Raw genomic sequence first — 19,985 nt, 5'->3', positions numbered from 1 at the left:
AAATGTATACATGATATAATCTCACAAGGATTTCACAGGTTAATATTTATATGAAGAAAACAATATCTCTTGCAGTCAGCAATCCTTCCTCTGGTCATACGATATTCATATAGTAAAGGGGCTCTGACAATGATGGATCTCCTCAGGAAACTTCATAGCGTTTGATTGTGTTTGTATTTCCAATTCCCAGTATTTCCCTCTATGTCTTTCACACTGGAAAAATGACCTTATTTTGATTCTTTGAAAACTGTTTAGAAAATGTGACTTTATTTTGTTCCTTGCAGTAGCAAAAATATTAGAGAGGGAGAGAGGGGACAAGATTAGGTTACAAGGCTCAAGGTTCTTCTGCAATCAATGTATTTAATGAAATGTAATTCTCCTGAAATCACACAGTAAAAAAGAAGGAAAAATGTAACGTCACCAAATTTTGCGTGCCACGCATAACAAGCATCCGCACCCTAAGCTGACATTGTGCAACTAAGGGATGTATGTTATATGTTGTAGAAATGTAATCACTGGTAGTGAGTGTCTGGGGCCACCTCACATGAGGTACATTCACGAAAAGCAAGTCAGAATGTTGACAATGGGGGCTGTAGGGTGAGGCTAGGGTTAGAGTACATGTAAACCCGTTGTCAACATGCCAATAGGTGACATTCACAATGTAAATATTCAGGCAATGTTTATATTATGTGAATATATAACCACGCCCATTCTGCCTTGCTGCCAGATAAGGAAATTATACTGTTATAAGGAAATTATACTGTTATACTGCTATTCTGTTCTGCCCTAAACTCAGGTAAAGACATTTTACTGTTCAAATACATTGTTCCACCCTACACCCAGATAAGGAGGTACTAGTATTCAGTTGCACCAAGATAAGGATGTTCCACTGTTCAATTATAATGTTCTGTCCTACACCTAGATAATGATGTACCAGTATTGAGCTGCACCAAGATAAGGAGGTTCCACTTTTCAATTACAATGTTCTGTCCTACACCCAGAAAAGGAGGTACCAGTATTCAGTTGCTCCAAGATAAGGTCGTTCCACTGTTCAATTATATTGTTCCGCCCTACACCCAGATAAGGAGGTAATAGTATTGAGCTGCACCAAGATAAGGACGTTCCACTGTTCAATTAAATTGTTCCCCCCTACACCCATATGAGGAGGTACCAGGATTGAGATGCGCTGTGTTGTAAAAAAAAAAAAAAGAAAAAAAACGGCGTGCGGTCCCCCTCCTAAGCATTACCAGCCCCGGGCTCAAAAAGCCGGTGCTGGTATCATAAAATCAAAGGAACAATCAAGTTGGGGTTCCCTGGATTTTATAAAACCAGCACCAGGCTCAAGGTCCGGCGCTGGTTCCCAAAATACGGGGGACAAAATGACTAGGGGTCCCCCGTATTTTAAGAACCAGCACCGGACACAACCAGCCAGCAGGGTAATGCCACAGCCGGGGGAAACTTATTATATAAGCTCCCGCGGCCAAAGCATTAACCCCCTGGCTGGTCAGCATGGGCAGGGGTCCTGGGGAAGTGGGGACCCCCCCAATGAAGGGGTCCCCCCCCTCCAGGACTTACCAGCCCATGCTGATAGTCCGGGGCTGTCCCCGATGCCCCTGGCCGGTGGGCATCGGGCTGATGACTTGTGTAAAAAAAAGAATTAAAACTATTGTTTTACACTGGCGAACTATGAGTCCCAGCAAGCCTACCCCGCATACTGGGACTTGGGGAACCACAAGTCCCAGCATGCGGGGCATTAAAGGGCCCGCTGGCACTTGTAGTTCTGCAGTGAAAAAAATAGTGCACAAAATCACACTGACACCCTGTAAAATAAAACTTAAATACACACAAAACACACACACACTGATACTTACCTACCTTGAGCCCGTAGGTCGGTCCCTGGATCCTGGGTCCGTCCTCCGGGGCTCCAGGGCAGAAGAGTCCGGTTTCGGGGCCTTGGTCTTGGTTCCGGGGCTGGTCCTGGGGTTCCGGGGCTCCTGGGCTGCAGAATCCGGGATCCGTGGTACTCCCCAGGGGTACCTAAGGAGGCAAATCCAACTCACCTGCTCCCCGGCGGCGACCTCCGGTGACAGCGCTGCTCCACACTGGTACCCGGCTTGCAGGACTTTGACCGGCGCTGAGATGTTTCCTCCTCGCCGTCTCTGCACAGAATGATTTCTTGGCCAATCAGGAGCCAGAAATCATTCTGAATACAGACGCCGAGGAAGTAACATCTCAGCGCATCTAGAGCAGAGATGTTACTTCCTTGGCGTCTCTAGTTAGAATGATTTCTGGCCAATCAGGAGCCGACTTTCTCGGCTCCTGATTGGCCAAGAAATCATTCTGTGCAGAGACGGCGAGGAGGAAACATCTCAGCGCCGGTCAAAGTCCTGCAAGCCGGGTACCAGTGTGGAGCAGCGCTGTCACCGGAGGTCGCCGCCGGGGAGCAGGTGAGTTGGATTTGCCTCCTTAGGTACCCCTGGGGAGTACCACGGATCCCGGACCCCAGATTCTGCAGCCCAGGAGCCCCGGAACCCCAGGACCAGCCCCGGAACAAGGACCAAGGCCCTGGAACCGGACTCTTCTGCCCTGGAGCCCCGGAGGACGGACCCAGGATCCAGGGACCGACCTACGGGCTCAAGGTAGGTAAGTATCAGTGTGTGTGTGTTTTGTGTGTATTAAAGTTTAATTTTACAGGGTGTCAGTGTGATTTTGTGCACTATTTTTTTCACTGCAGAACTACAAGTGCCAGCGGGCCCTTTAATGCCCCGCATGCTGGGACTTGGGGTTCCCCAAGTCCCAGCATGCGGGGTAGGCTTGCTGGGACTCATAGTTCGCCAGTGTAAAACAATAGTTTTAATTCTTTTTTTTACACAAGTCATCAGCCCGATGCCCACCGGCCAGGGGCATCGGGGACAGCCCCGGACTATCAGCATGGGCTGGTAAGTCCTGGAGGGGGGGGACCCCTTCATTGGGGGGGTCCCCACTTCCCCAGGACCCCTGCCCATGCTGACCAGCCAGGGGGTTAATGCTTTGGCCGCGGGAGCTTATATAATAAGTTTCCCCCGGCTGTGGCATTACCCTGCTGGCTGGTTGTGTCCGGTGCTGGTTCTTAAAATACGGGGGACCCCTAGTCATTTTGTCCCCCGTATTTTGGGAACCAGCGCCGTACCTTGAGCCTGGTGCTGGTTTTATAAAATCCAGGGAACCCCAACTTGATTGTTCCTTTGATTTTATGATACCAGCACCGGCTTTTTGAGCCCGGGGCTGGTAATGCTTAGGAGGGGGACCGCACGCCAGTTTTTTATTTAAATTTCTTTTTTAACTATTTTTTTACAGCAGAAGCATGCACAGATCTCAATGATCTGTGCATGTTTCTGCCTAACTCGCCAGTCAGAAGTCAGTGGTCTATTTTTTTTGCGATTTGTTTTAAGCTCCCATATGCGACTTTAGAACTCGCATCCTATTACATATGCGAGTTCTATAGTTTACTATGGGAAAACATCTGGATGCGATTTTCAGTGTGCCTGAAAATCGCATCTTTAAAATGTGCGATTTCGCGGTAAAAAATGCGATTTTTACCGCGACTCGCATCCTATTACATGTGCGATTTTTAGAAAAAATGCGATTTTGGTCAATTTTGACCAAAAATCGCAAAAGTCTAAAAATCACACCCTATTACATATCGGCCCTAATGTTATTTCCTACACCCGGATAATGATGTACCAGTATTGAGCTGCACCAAGATAAGGACGTTCCACTGTTCAATTAAATTGTTCCCCCCTACACCCAGATAAGGAGGTACCAGGATTGAGATGCACCAAGAAAAGGACGTTCCACTTTTCAATTACAATGTTCTGTCCTACACCCAGATAAGGAGGTACTAGTATTGAGCTGCACCAAGATGAGGACGTTCCACTGTTCAATTAAATTGTTCCCCCCTACACCCAGATAAGGAGGTACCAGGATTGAGATGCACTAAGAAAAGGACGTTCCACTGTTTAAATACATTGATGTGCCCTACTCCCAGATAAGGAGGTACCAGTATTCAATTGCACCAAGATAAGTATGTGCCACTCTTCATTTACAGTGTTCTGCCCTACACCCAGATAATGAGGTACCAGTACTCAGCTGCACCAAGATAAGGACCTTCCACTTTTCAATGACATTGTTCTGCCTAAAGAGGTACCAATAGTCAGCTACTGGGGACTTGGCCAGCCAACATTGAGGCTGGCACCTCCTTATCTACACAGAGATTGGTTTAGTGCTGCGCTCTGTCACTAAGATTCTACCAATGGTTGGGTAAAATAAATGTTTTTTATTGTTGTGCAAAAAAATAGTGATAATCATGCATAGAACAAATGCTCCTTTCAATACAGTGTCCAGTCACTGGGGCTGGAGAATATGTATTCCTACAAGGGCAATTAATCTATACAAGGAAAAATAATACAAACGAAAAAAGATGAACAAAATGTATACAACTGTATCACAAATAGTCTGAATAATTTTGAACAATAGTCACTGCTTCAAAATGATGTTATTGAACCGACAGTACAGGATAATGGAAATGAGAATCGTGCAACCAATTTATGATGCCGATTGTCCGTCAGATTAATTGCGTGGTGTGTACCCGCTCTAGTGGCAAGTGGGCGATATTTGTTCTAATATTAGGAAATAAGTAACTTTAAGTGCAGTGGATAAGTTCAGCGGCGTCCCGCTATTTGTAATCCTTGGTTTGTAACGTTCTGTGCAGTGTTCTGGTACCTTAAAAATTCGTGTTCGGGAACGGTGGCACTTTAGGAGGTGGCTTGGGGAGCTGGGGGTCCCGGATAGGTGAAGCTCCTTCTGTCTCCCGTTCGTCACCGGTAGCTAAGTGCTATGCACTGCTGACCGAGACACGGGATATACAGATGTTGCTGCCCGTCTGGTTTGAGTGGTCGCGGCTCACCGTGTCAGGATGCTGAGTGGCTCCTTTGCGGTGACCGTTTCTCACAATTACAGGACCTCACCGCTGCAACCCGCTCTCCCTCTCTTGTATACTCACCACTGCCGTTACACCAAGTGCTGTCAGTATCGATGCGGCTTCTGTTAGCGTAGCGGCGTCTGCGCCCGCCGGCTGCTGGATGCTGTAATGATCACGGATGTCGGTCCTTCGGCTGTGGTTCTTTGTTGCAGGATGTGTTACAGTTCTGTATATGTACCCTCCAACGCGTTTCGGCTCTCTTTGCCTTCTTCTAGGGAGATGAAAAAAAAAACAGCCCCAAAATCCCCCCCTCACTGTTTTTTCTATTATACCTCCTTATCTATACCTAGATCAGGAGGTACCAGTATTCAGCTACACCAATATAAGGATGTTCCACTGTTAAATTATATTGTTCTGCCCTACACCCAGATAACGAGGTACCAGTATTTAACTGCACCAAGATAAGGATGTTTCCCTGTTCAATTACATTGTTCTGCGTAAATAGGTGCCAATATTCAGCTACTGGGGACTTGGCCTGCCAAAATTGAGGCTTGGCAAACCTTTACAGAGTGTATGGTCTGGATCTCTTTATAAATAGATTTCATTCATGATAATTTACAAGATGCATTGTGTTTTCACACCCTTTTGCATTATTATTATTATTTCTGCCTTACACCCCAATAAATTAGTTCTACTGTTTATCTATACTGTTCTGACCTATACCCACTTCAGGGTGTACCCCTGTTCAGCTGCTTCAAGGAAGAGGAACTGGAGAAATAAAATATTTAAAGTTCAATTCACTTGTCTAACATGACTTATTAGTAGAGATGTGCAGACTTGGATTCTGGAGATCCGAGCCCACACGGACGTCATCATTCCGAGCCCGGTTCCGAGCAGCGCTCGGAGATTCCCGCCTGACTCGGGTCCGTCCGCATGGTCAGAACGTCATCTCCCGGCGCCGGATTTCGCGAGGCTTTAAAAGCGGCTGCTGCGCCCGCCATCTTCACTCCAGTCTAGTAGTGGGTTGGGAGAGGGTGTGTTGGTGCTGATGCTGGGGCTTAAACTTGAGCTTGACCTTGAACGCAATATTTTTTAATCGCTGGGGCTGTCTCTCAGTGCTGCTGTGAAGTCTAACTGTGTACTTGTAGTACTACTGTCTCCTCTGTGCGGTCTACCTCTGGTGTGCTGTGCTGTAATTAATTATTTTATACGCTGGGGCTGTCTCCCTCAGTGCTGCTGTGTACTCTGTTCTCCTCTCTGCTTAGGAGAACAGTCTAACTGTGTACCTGTAGTACTACTGTCTCCTCTGTGCTGGGGCCTACCTCTGGTGCTGTGCCTGTAATATTATAATATATATTAATAATTAATTAATTAAATTACATATATATATATATATATATATATATATATATATATATATATATATATATATATATATATATATATATATATATATATATATATATATATATAGATAGGAATAGGAGATCCGGCACTCCACTCGCATTAACGATGCAGCTTGCTCCGGTGCCTTCCCTGAACCAATAAGGCACATCAAATAGAAGACAGGCAAGGGCGTCACTCGGAGACTTGTTTCTTGCTGAAAAAAGGTTTTTATTGCATGGGTGAAACCGACACCAGTGTTTCGAGCTGGTGGGTAATTCGATTAATCACCCCCATACTGGTAGGAAGATCCCGATCAGATCTGCAGTGACCTGTTCTACTAAATTCGTGGTATACGTTCTGTCTTGTCCATGTGGGCTTTACTACGTGGGCAAGACAGAATGTCAATTTAAAGAGAGGATGGCGAATCATCGTCATGCCATCCGACAGGCATTGAGTAGTGGCTCGAGTGACCAACCGGTGGCGAGACACTGTGTCACAATGGGACACAGTATAGCAAGTTTACGTTCTAAGATTGTGGAGCATGTACCCCCTCTTATTCGGGGGGGTAATAGGGGTAGAAAATTACTCCAAGCTGAAGCGAGGTGGATCCACATACTGGACACAATTTCTCCCCGTGGTTTGAACGAACAACATGGGTTGCATAGTTTCTTGTGAAGAATATGACCGATAATTGGTGTTTTTTCCCTTTTTTCTGCCCTTTTTTTGTCCAAGGATTTTCCCCTAATGATAATAAAATTTTGAAAAATCAAAAATTATATATATATAAAAATTAAAATAATTGGGGGAGTATTACTTTAACAGAATAAGGGTTCAGTTAGTGTATTATCTATAATAACGAACAGATATGTAAAAATCATTGGCTGAAGTAGCCTACAGCACGTGCCATCATCTCAGTTTTTAAATGTTTTTAACATCGATTTTTCACTTTATGTAAAAAAATTTTTTACTACTGGTTTGCACTATGGATGTGGGGTTTAATATTAATTGATTATTATTGAATATTTAATATATATGAATTTGTTCACAATTTTTTTATATTTATGTATATGCATTTTTTTGTTAGTATGATCACGTATGAAATTTCGTTTGGAGTGTTTTGTTTTCACAATGCATTTATATACAATTATTTGTATTTGTATTTTTAGTGATTCCCTGCAGCCGGCGGTACGCTGCGGTTCACATAGGCGGAAGTCTCGACGGCCGGATGACATCATGCGTTCCACCGGGTTGGCAGCGTCTGGATGACGCTACCCGGAAGTGCGCGGTGTCCTGACGGCAGCTGGACCGCACGCTTGATGGGGCGAGCAGCGGGCTGACCTGGCGCAGGTGAGTTTTAAACACATTGATTGATTGTACCTGTTGTTGGTTTGGCGGGAATCTTCAAGGGTTTATTAAGCCATGTTTGTATCACATTTGGGTTGTACCCTGAGGACGAGCTACACGCTCGAAACACTGGTGTCGGTTTCACCCATGCAATAAAAACCTTTTTTCAGCAAGAAACAAGTCTCCGAGTGACGCCCTTGCCTGTCTTCTATATATATATATATATATATAGTCCACTGGTGCTGCCTGCACTGAATCTGCCAGTATTATTTAGTTACTCAGTCCACTGTTGCCACTGGCAGTGCTACTGCCTACCTAGTGTACCTACCTAGTACATACTAGGCTGCTATATCTAATTTAATTAAAAAATAATACTTGTGCTGTGTGGGACTGTAAAAAATAATTCCATGCTGCTGGTGCACTGACGTGTGCCACTGAGTGCCACTGCCAAGCAGTACCTAATATAAAATTAATTATTATAAATTCTGCTGGTGCACTGCATAAAGGTACTGGTGGTGTGTAATATAATAACTACCTTTTGTGGTGACCACTGGCAGTGCTACTGCCTGCCTGCCTACCTACCTAGTAGTTTATTTTCTCTACCTACTAGGCTGCTATATTATTAATAATTAATTGAATTATATATAGTCCACTGGTGCTGCCTGCACTGAATACTGTGAATAGAGTGCCAGTATTATTTACTCAGTCCACTGTTGCCACTGGCAGTGTTACTGCCTAAGTGTACCTACCTAGTAGTACAACTACATACTAGGCTGCTATATCTAATTTAATAAAAAAAATAATACTTGTGCTGTGTGGGACTCTAAAAATAATTCCATGCTGCTTGTCCACTGAGTGCCACTGCCAAGCAGTACCTAATAATAAAATTAATTATTATAAATTCTGCTGGTGCACAATACTAGTATTGCTGACGTATCTACCTGTCTTGTGCCTAGTACTGTCTTATCTACCTGTCTGGTGCCTAGTACTGCCTAGTACTGCCTTATCTAACGGTCTTGTGCCTAGTACTGCAGTATCTACCGTGTGGTGCCTACTACTGCCTCATCTACCTGTCTGGTCTGGTGCCCACTGCTGAGAGTCATTCGTATGAGGGACTTGTCTTTTCAATGCATACAACTGATTGCATTCCACTAATGAGAGTAATTGATTGCTGCACCAATCGCCCACTGCTCCTCGGCTGCACTGTGTAAACCAGGGGTCTTCAACCTTTACGACAGTGTGGGCCACATTAAAAAATTAAACGAAGCCCGAGGGCCACTAATTTCTACTGTGGTATTTAGCACAGCCTTTCATAGATAGACATCACAGCCCCCGCATACATAGTTGGCACAGCTGCCCATACACATAAACCCTGCCCCCAATATATAGTCAGCACCAGGGCTATTTCTAGACAATTAGTGTCCCAGTGCAAAAAGAAAAAAAAATGCAGCTCCCCCTTATATTGAAGAAATTGTGCGCGCCGTAGGCGCGCGCTCCCCAAAAGGGGCGTGGCCTAATTATAAGGGGCGTGGTCTAATTATAAGCATGTGAACTAGCAGGGAAACCATTACCTGACATTTCACTTTTGCAACCTGCATGACCAGATATTGGTTACCGCAGGAATGGTTGTTGTCCTTCCACGCTTAAGTTGGCTGGCTAAAGGCCGCACAGTGACATATAAACATGAAGGCCCACAAAGTGACCTAGTACTCCTCACAAATCAAGCCCAAGCAATGACAGGCTACTTAAATCAATATACACTGTTTATCTGTAATGCCCATTACACATTATGCCACACACCATGATGCCCATTGCACTATAATGCCCCCAATACTCTTGCTTATACATATGATGCCCACAGCAGTGCCTCTCATAAAATGCCACCAGTAGTGTCCCTCATAAAATGCCACCAGTAGTGTCACTGGTCAGAAAGGGGTAATTCTAGATAGCCAGCACAGCCCCCATAAAGCACAGCCCTTCATAGATAGACAGCACAGCTTCCCCCCCAAACATAGGCATCTCCGCACAGCCACCCCCCCCATTGATAATCAGCACAGCACTGCCAGCCCCCCTCCCCCATAGTCAGCACTGCGCAGCCAGACGCTCCCCTCCCTAATATTAAGCACCGCATTGCAGCCATCTCACCCCCCCAGTCAGCACCGCATTGCAGGCAGGCAGCTCACTTCCCCCCTCCCCTTAAGAAACCTGCCTTAATCTCCGTATTTCCCATTCAGAGGGCTGCTCCTGCTGGCGGCGGCGGCTGTCTTCAATGAGAAGGAGGCAGGCAGGGACGGGTGCGCAGCATCAGAGGTCTGGAGCCGGTTGTCACGCGGCGGCGGCTGTCTTCTCTGAAAGGGCGCGAGTGGGACGTGTGCGCAGCTTCAGGAAATCCACAATGTGCATGTCCCGTCCGCCCCAGCCACTGCACTTCCTCCTCCGCCACGTCCCATATGTAAAGGGATGAGCGCGGAAGGTTTTGGCTTTTTTAAACGGCACTTACAGGTTTTTTTTTTTTTTTTTAAACGGCATTTACAGGCGGGCCAGTCAAAACAACTCAGCGGGCCACTTGTGGCCCGCGGGCCATGGGTTGAAGACCCCTGGTGTAAACAGTGCACAATCAAGCCAGATAGGGGTCTTGTTGGATGTTAAACTGATCAAAACCGTTACACACTTGCAGACAAACTCTGTGCTGCACGAAATGCCCACTGCTCCTTGGCTGCACATGGTAAACAGTGCACGATCAAGCCAGATAGGGGTCTTTTTGGGGCCTAGTTTTTTAAACTGCCATCCTGTCTGCTGCTGCAGTGCCACTCTTACATGAGACACGTGTTTGTGCCGCAAACTTGTGTGGCTTAGCATAGTTATCCAGCTACCTCGGTGCAACCTTTTGCCCTAAAAACAATATTGTGAGGTGTTCAGAATAGACTGGAAATGAATGTTATTGAGGTCAATAAAGCGTAGGAGCAAAAAAAAACAAAAAAACACATTCTGCGATTTTAGCAGTTTTTATGCGTTTTTAACAAAAAAATCTGAACCCAAAACCCAAAAAATCCAAACACAAAACACTTAGGAGGTGTTTTGCCAAAAACCCATTAGAACCCAAAACCTCAAGGTAATCAGAACCCAAAACCCGAAAAGTGGCCGGTTCACATCCCTACTTATTAGTGAAAATAAGTAAACTTCTTGGATGTTTATCAATAAATTTAGATTCAGATTTTTCAGTTTCGTTAACTTTCATTTCGGTTCCCTCCTCCAGAAAAGAAACTAGCATAATATATAAATCCTACATCGCTTTTGGGAAACGCTCAGGTGCAGCTCATGCAATATTAAATATATTAAGTGCTAGAGCTAAACATTGCAATGAAATAAGTTACTGAGCATTCTCCCGGACGGTAAGCGCCTCTCCCAGTATGTTTTACGGTAGTCTTTGTAGCACAATAGTATATGAAGTCATAATGTGTTTTAGTGGGCAACATGATTTCACTGCACTTACTGGTCATAATGCCAGATAACAAGCATAATCATTTATGCACATCATATCAACAAAGCCACTATTATGCATCTAACATAAACAATGGTTGCAGAGAATACATAAACCATAAGGATTGTTATTATAAAACAGAACTACTAATATCCAGGAACTGATACATGCATTATAGAGTTTATATTTTATTCAATATATCATCTATAAGTATAGAACTAGAATCGGGGGCGTAACTAGAATAATGTGGGCCCCATAGCAAAAACTTTTAAGGGGCCCCCCATTGTCACTACAATACCCATGGGGGGGGGGGACGTGAGTGCAGAAGAAAGAGTGAGAGTGTAAAAGACAAAGGGTATTGGGGGAAAAAGAAAGGGGTAGAGGGCTTCATGGAAAAATAGGGAGAAAGAGTACGGAAGAGGGAAAGGGAGAGAGAAGAGCAAGTGAGGGGGATCAGGACAGAAAGGAAAAGGGAGTGAGATTGTCAGGGGAGCAAGGGAGAGACTGACAGTGGGGAGAGAGCATGTCAGCGAGAGACGGATAGCGAGAGCGTGTCAGTGAGAGATGGATAGCGAGAGCATGTCAGCGAGAGACAGGAAGCGAGAGCGTGCCAGCGAGAACGTGTCAGCGAGACAGCTTTTAGCAAAAGACAGGGCGAGAGATGTTGTTGGGGAGAGACCCGGCTAGAGAGAGAGAGAGGATATAAGAGAGAGAGCACAGGTAGAGAGAGGGGGTGAGAGACGAAGAGAGAGTGGGAAGCATGGGGAAAGAAGTGGGGAGGAGAGATTAAAAGACTAAGGGCAGAGATAGACAGAGGTGGAGTGAGAGATTGGGTTGAGAGAGAGGTGCAGGAGGAAAGAGGGAGCAGGGGAGAAAACAAAGAGGGGTAGTGGAGAGAGAGCAGGAAAACCCCCCAAGTAGAGATGGTGCTGTGTGCCTCCTACTTCACCCCCTACAGGTGCACCTTTCAGCATTTCAATTACCCCTCCTTACAAGTCACAGTGCTGCTATGTACCTTTTCATTTTCCGACTCGCTCCCCCACACCACCCAGGACAGATGACGCTACCTCTGTGTCTCCTCTCCATCAAATCTTTACGCTGCTGGCCTGGGTCTCCGCGCCACCGGCTCTCCAACACACCACCCGTTCTTATCACCTCTGAGCTGGGTCACTGCACCGCACATAAGTGCCGGAGGTTGCTCCAGCGCTGGGTTTCCTCACTGCCACGCTGGGTCTGCACAATGTACTTAAGGTCGGATGATGCACAGCGCACAGATCGGGCGCTTTGTATTTCGCGCTGGGGCTGGTCACTAGAGAGTGACGTTAAGCCCCAGGCGAGAGGGGGAGGAGAGAGTGAGACTCAGCGAGGTAGCTGCGCTGGACCACCTCCGGCTTCTACAACGCTGCTGCTGCACGCTGTCACTGGGGCATGCATGGGACAACAGCACTGCTATCGTGCCAAGGGTGCAGGGGATTGCTAGTTTGTCCTTGGGCCCCCCGAGCGGCCGGGCCCCATAGCAACTGCACTCCCTGCGACCCTGTATTGTTACGCCACTGACTAGAATCCAAAAGTTTGGTCATTTCTGGGAATTGCAGATACAGGAACACAAAAGAAATAGCATGATCTGGGCTGCAGTAGGAGATGTGTAGAACAGGTCACAAGGACCAAGTTGGTTCCTCTTTAATCAATTTAGTTAACAACATTTCCATGGTGGCGGGATGGGCTAATAATAAGAAGGACCAATGATGAGTAGCTATCAATGGATTACAGCTTTTGATTGGTGCTCTTATAAACACCTCACACCCCATAGTTAGGGCAGATCCAGCAAAGATGCTGGCTAGTTGGAGGGTCACCTTAATAACATTTTTTTTCAAATTAGAAGTGCTGCTTTATATAATACAAAAAACGGTCATTAAACTCATGCCTTGTCTATAGGTTGTAATATGAAATGCTCTACAGGCAGGTCCTCCTACAAAGCAATGATTGCTACAACTGCTCAGCGGCACATTTCCCATGGAAAAGAGATGGTAATTATGGAAGAGACAGGACATCTATGTAATAACACATCAACTTTACGAGGGAATTGTAGAAGCCTGGTTCAGACTGGGACATGATAGGCCTATCCAGGGAAATGCAGTGATAGGGGCCAATCTTGGAGACAGCCTAGCCTCCAGAGGGCCATGGCCAGCCTACATTGAGGCTTGGCAAACCATTACAGTGTATGATCTGGGTCCCTTTATAGATAGATTTAATTTGTGATAAAATACAAGATCAATGCACTGTGTTTTCACCCCATTTGCATTATTTTAGTATTGCTGGAATGTATTGAATGGCTTTTAGAGCAGTTTTCGTGAAACACTGCTCCAAACCCGTTATTTTTTTTTTTTTAATAAGCAGATCACATGTCCCATACTTATATTTTGAAATGTGATCTAGCTGAACTTACGTAATAACGTAAAAAAAAACCCACATTTTCGGGTCTCAAAAATACGCCATTGTATCTGTTGCAGAAACATAAAAGGGATGGTCATGGGCGTTGTATCCCCAATGTGTTGAAACAGTATTTGATAGAGTCCCCAACACTTGAACTGGACTCCACTGTAATGTTGTTCCTTCCATCTATCGTTCCTAGATGAACACTGTTGACTGACCTGAAATATGTACCCTATATTTACATAAGGGTTTCTTTTCTCCTTGTTTTTCAGGACATACGTTTGACCTCAGGGTTCATATAGGAATGAAGTATTGTATAAACTGGGTACAAGTACAATGACCTGTTACAAGTACCCTATATGCACATTAGGCAGGTACCGGTACACCCTCGTCGAGATCCAGGGATACAGGTAACGATATCCAAACTGCTCCCTGGATGCTCCCTGCATCCCTGGATCTCGACGAGGGTGTACCGGTACCTGCCTTGAGTCTTTGGATACCTTATGCGATCTATGAGAGCTGCCTAAACTCAGTTCTCTACTTAAAGGGTAATTATCCACCTTGCACTCCACCAGTACTTGGCCCATTAATATTTGGTGTGTTATTTTTGTTTGCATGTTTTACATTATATGTCATTAAATACTTATTAAAAAGAACTTACTTCACTATTGGATACTTTTGTGCCTTTCATCCTGGTCTGCAAAACCCACGGGTAATACCGAGGAAGCAGATTTGTCCCACAGGAAAGAAAAAAAGCGCCTGAATTTAAGCTAAGGGGTAATTCGAGAACAGTGACCCTATCCCCGATTCGGAGGCGGAGAAGAGGAACGTAGTCCACTTATTAGGGACGTAACATTCCTTTATCCTTTTGGTGTGCGCCGGTGAAGGGATCTCCTCAATTTGTGTATTTATACACTAAAATCTTGTTTAAAATTGTTGTGAGGTGTGGGGACACCTATGAGCTGATCCCATCTGTGGCTGCACAGACATCTGCGCAGATAAGTTGGAGGTTTCCATAATTAACTCTTCTAGGTTCTGTGTCCAGTGTACAGGGTTTGTGTCCAGTGTACAGGGGCTGTGTCCAGTGTACAGGGGTTGTGTCCAGTGTACAGGGGTTGTGTCCAGTGTACAGGAGCTGTGTCCAGTGTCCAGGGGCTGTGTACAGGGGTTGTGTCCAGTGTGACAGGGCCTGTATCCAGTGTGACAGGGCCTGTATCCAGTGTGACAGGGCTGTGTCCAGTGTACAGGGGTTGTGTCCAGTGTTCAGGGGCTGTGTCCAGTGTACAGGGGCTGTGTACAGGGGTTGTGTACAGGGGTTGTGTCCAGTGTACAGGGGCTGTGTACAGGGGTTGTGTCCAGTGTCCAGGGGCAGTGTCCAGTGTGATGGGTGTGTCCAGTGTACAGGAGCTGTGTCCAGAGGCTGTGTCCATTGTCCAGGGGCTGTGTCCAGGGTAACGGGCTGTGTCCATTATCCAGGGGCTGTGTCCAGGGTGACGGGCTGTGTCCAGGGGCAAGGTCCAGGGGCAGTGTCTAGTGTGACGGCTGTGTCCATTGTCCAGGGGCTGTGTCCAGGGTAACGGGCTGTGTCCATTATCCAGGGGCTGTGTCCAGGGTGACGGGCTGTGTCCAGGGGCAAGGTCCAGGGGCAGTGTCCAGTGTGACGGCTGTGTCCAGTGTACAGGAGCTGTGTCCAGAGGCTGTGTCCAGGGGCAGTGTCCAGGGTCCAAGGGGCTGTGTCCAGTGTGACAGGCTGTATCCAGTGTAAAGTAAGAAAAATAAATAAAAGTAATAAATAAAATAAAAACACATTTTTGGAGGATGATGGAGGAGGAAATAGTGGGAGATCAGCAACCTGATAGAAGTGCTGAAGCTGCTACCACCAGTCATGACAAGGCCGATACCTCTTTGTATTTTTTGCTCTTTGGAGCATTTCTCTTTTTTTGGGATAGTTTATTAAACTGTCTATTAAACTGCCACCCTGTCTGCCCCTGCAGTGCCGCTCTGCTTCCAAGATGTGCCAGGTTGGAAGTGTAAGGTCCACATGTATGTGATGCACACTGCTGTGGCTTAGCTTAGTCATCCAGCTACCTCGGTATACCCTTTTGGCCCAACTACAGTAAATGAAAACAATTTTGTAAGCTGTGAATTGATCAAAATTGACTAGAAATGAGTGGAAACTAATGTTATTGAGGTTAATAATACTTTAGGGGCAAAATCAGGCCCAAATTCTGTTATTTTAGCCATTTTTTGCATTTTTTCATAAAAATCCAGATCCAAAACCCACAAGGGTGGTTTTGCCAAAACCAATCCAGATCCAAAGCATGAAGGGAGATCCAGATCCAAAACCAAAACCCGAAAAAGTGGCCGCCGCACATCTCTATAAAAAATGTGCAAAATAGCTTAAAATACTATCAATTAAAAACTTCAAATTAATGTTCAGGATACCTTCCTATCCGGATTGGAGGGTCCTCAAAGGCTGAAGATGGCAAACAGCTAATAATCCACAAACATCAAGGTGTCCTCCTCCCACCAGGCGTTTCGGGCTATACAAAAGCCCTTTTTCAAGGTGTGGAGGCTATGTGTGTCTACCTGGTATTTATACCAGTCTCCTGTCTACATGCTAAATGGGCATAATCAAAATGTGAAACATTCCCATTTACATATTTCCACTCATTATAAATAAAATAATCAGCAAGATGGAGTCTGGATTAATATACCAGAACATCATAAAAACAATATATTGCATCACATTTAAATATATACATACAGATCATGCTAAACACTTAGATACATAAATACACACTAGATTCCATTCTCCATGTTTTATTTCTGCACACCCACGGCTGGTTGTTCCATATATCCGGTGTCTCTCATGCCGGAATCTATCCCGGAAGTACGTCACAGAACTTCCTCTACGGGACTTCTGGTCTTTGGAACGCGGGCACTTCCGGCGATTGAACCAGCAATTTATTTTATCATCTCCCCCGAGAATAGGTATTCACAAAACATGGTTCTGGTGGATTACATGGTCCTCATAGATGAGCTTGAACTTCACCATGATACGATTTTTCAACATACAACAAAAAATGTAAAAGAATAATCAAACCAATACAAAAATTGCAATACAACTGTAATAGCATGATTTTGTTGTTAATAACTGTTGTAACTGGTCATATTATACACATGAAAAAAATCTTTTTATAGAAAACATTTCAATTTAAAACCAACATTTAAACCCAAGGGCTCAATAGTTTTCAATTCGAAGATAGTTCGCATCCCCAACTGGGAAAGACACTTGTCTCTGTCATTCACCCTCCAATTATCAGGAACACCCTTAATTCTACAAAAATTGGCAATATGTTTGGTATTTTTCTCATGTTTTTTTGTTGCATTGTATCTGTTGCGTTTAATAGGTGGCAATCCACCCATAGTATTTGATAATGTTAACATATAGACACACTGTCCTTGATCAAACAGAGGTTGGGCGGGAATTGGGGGGGGGGGGAGCAACCATTTTTCTTTTGTTTATTATAAATAACTTTGTCAATAATATCTGCATTAAAAAAATGCTGGATACTGTTAATATGTCCTGACTATGTATAAGATCATGTATGATATACCTGTCAACTGTAAGAGATGTCCAGTGTATCTAACATCATTTATGCAACTTGTCAAACCTGCATTGAACCCTGTGATAATAGCTCCAGCTTCAGCTGGTGAATCACAGGTATCACATGCGAATCAGGTTCAGCACAGCTTTCTCTGCACCTAGGCAGGAAGCAGTGCAGGGGCTGGGCCATGGTGATCAGCTATGCGTGTCGAATGGAACACCAGTTATTCAAAGTGTAAAATAAAATTATATATGCCACCCTGGGGGTCCGGCGAGGGCTGCCAGTCATCGAAGCTCCCAGCTGCTCTGTGACCCTTAGTGCAGTAAAGTGATACTGCAAAGTGGCAGCTCACTTTACAGCATGGGGGAGGTGGGGTCATATAAGGAGGAATCCCCAAAGACCAGCACCACTGTAGGAGCCAATCTCTGGGTGGTGAGTATGGTCAGCAGTGGTGGATGGGGATTGCAGTAGGATCACCTCAACCAGGAAGGCGGCGCATGTGTAAAACCGAAAAATACCACAATAATGCTGCAGAGACCCATCACAGAGACAGAGCTTTATTGCAAACTCTGTCCTTGCATTCTATAATATAATTCCATAATAATTACATTTTATTTGGGTTGGGGGGGGTCAGGACTTATTGAATACCAGCCTCAACGCATTTAGAATTTTGCATCAAATTTGGTTACAGATGCAGCATGTGTTATATATTGTTATAGTCCTTTCTCCAGGATAGCGAAACCAAAAGCTAAATTGTTCTATTTCCACTCATTTCATCTGATTTAGTCATGTTGAAAGTGGGGCTTGTTCTCCAAATCTATTGTGTCTTATCAGTCATTTGGTGATTAATTGGAATCACCAGGTGGCTGCATACATTGCATATACGTGCCCATTGATTTATTTGACCCAGTTGCCATAGGTTAACTCTGTGCCTTCCTATCCTATATTCCATCTAATTTCAGCATATGACTATCATTTGTTTGTTTTGTGAGCTGCGGAGTCTTCTATCACAGGACCAGAGAACAGAGAAACACAATGACAAGTAGATTAAATATAGAAGAGTCTCTTTGCTTGTAATATCATTTGCAAACAAACATTTATATACAAGTGCCAGGATAAACAGTGCTAATTGTAATGTACTCTGCCAAAAGACTTTAAACCCTGCTGAGAATCACTTGTTGCTCTTATTACAATGGGCTGAACAAAGTCGCTTCATATTTTTATTAGAAATACCACTGGCAGTAGAAATATAGGAAAATACTTGATGTTCAGATGTAATAATGTGCTTTACTCTCAGCTAAACATTGGTCGCTTGCCAGCTGCAATTATGTTATAAAATAATTTAACATATACTTCTATATATATATATATATAAAAACAAATAATGTTAGCATAGAATTGACAATATTTTTTTTTTTCTTTTACTACTGTAACCTGAAGAGTTCCATTGAGAAATAATGGGGGGAATTGAATAGGATGAGAGATTCAGAAAGTGAGAGATTTGGTAAAACATTTCCAGTTATTTTATAGCGGCAATCATTTACACTGCAAAACCAGTTTGATTTTGAGTGTAAATGATTGCCGCTTTAAAAAAAAAAAGGATATTTCTTAACAAATCTCTCACTTTCTGAATCTTTAAATTTCACTCATTGGGTTATTATAAACTTATCCAGTTTTTTTCTCTTCCATTTCCTTTATTCAGCTTGGTGGTAACAGGGCTGTCCAACTGTTGTAGAATATGAGCTCCTGTCACCTTTTCCTGATTGTACACCCTCAAATTCAGAGCCCTCTCTGCTGTCTGTAGCCATATGTAAAGTTCCAGATATTGAAATTCTTAAATTAAGTAATTATAATGACACAGCGCTATATTATAATGCCAGGAAATGCATTATTTCTGCCTTATGAATGTATTAAATAGTGAGATTCTTTATGCAATAGACCAATGACACACAGGTAGTAAATAATTAGGGAAAGGTAAATAGTAGGGTTCTGGTTGGATCATCTGCTATGCTCCTAAGTAGATCTTTGGTGTTTAAATAATTGCACACTGGGCTGGCACATAGCAGTAAGTGCAGTAAGCTTGGCAGGAGGCTTCCAGCCGCCTGCAATGAATGGGCTTTTAATGCAATCTAGAAAAACTATAATATGGGATATTGATGTCAATTAAGTGTTTGGGGGGCTTCGTTGTGATATTGGGGTATTAATGTAGTGCAGTAGGAATATTAATGTAATATGGCAGGCCTGGCAACCCATGGATCTCCAGATGCTGTAAAACTATACTATCCCAGCATGCCTTGCCACAGTTTTAACATTCCCTAATACCAAAACTTTGGCAAGCCATGCTGGGATGTGTAGTTTCACAATGGCTGGAGAGACACCGGTTGGCCAGGCCTGTAATATGACAATTGGTAAGTGCCAGTTATGTAATGTGAGGGCTAGAGGAACCCAACATCAGTGCATTACAGTCTGTGCCCTTTAGCCCCTGAACATCTGTGGGCTATGGGACATTGTGAAATCCAGAACCAAGAGCTGCACCCTCTGCAATGGTAGGTCTGACCCTAATGTGGGCTGGTCTATTAATATAAATGGGTGGGGTACTCATGTCCCGTATAAGCAGCACTTTTATTTTAATATTAGGCCTCTTTATTGCATCGGGGATATTATTTTTTATTGTTATGGTGCCACATAGTTTCAAAAGGAATCTAATGAACCTGAAATAACAGCAGTTCAGTGACTAAGTTGACATGACTGTGGTACAGTACAGTGTATA

The sequence above is a fragment of the Crinia signifera genome, chromosome 3 (assembly GCF_055691185.1).
Source record: "Crinia signifera chromosome 3, ASM5569118v1, whole genome shotgun sequence".
NCBI classification, from domain to species: Eukaryota; Metazoa; Chordata; class Amphibia; order Anura; family Myobatrachidae; genus Crinia; species Crinia signifera.
The sequence above is the reverse complement of the archived record's forward strand: the minus strand, read 5'-3'. Positions refer to the sequence as shown.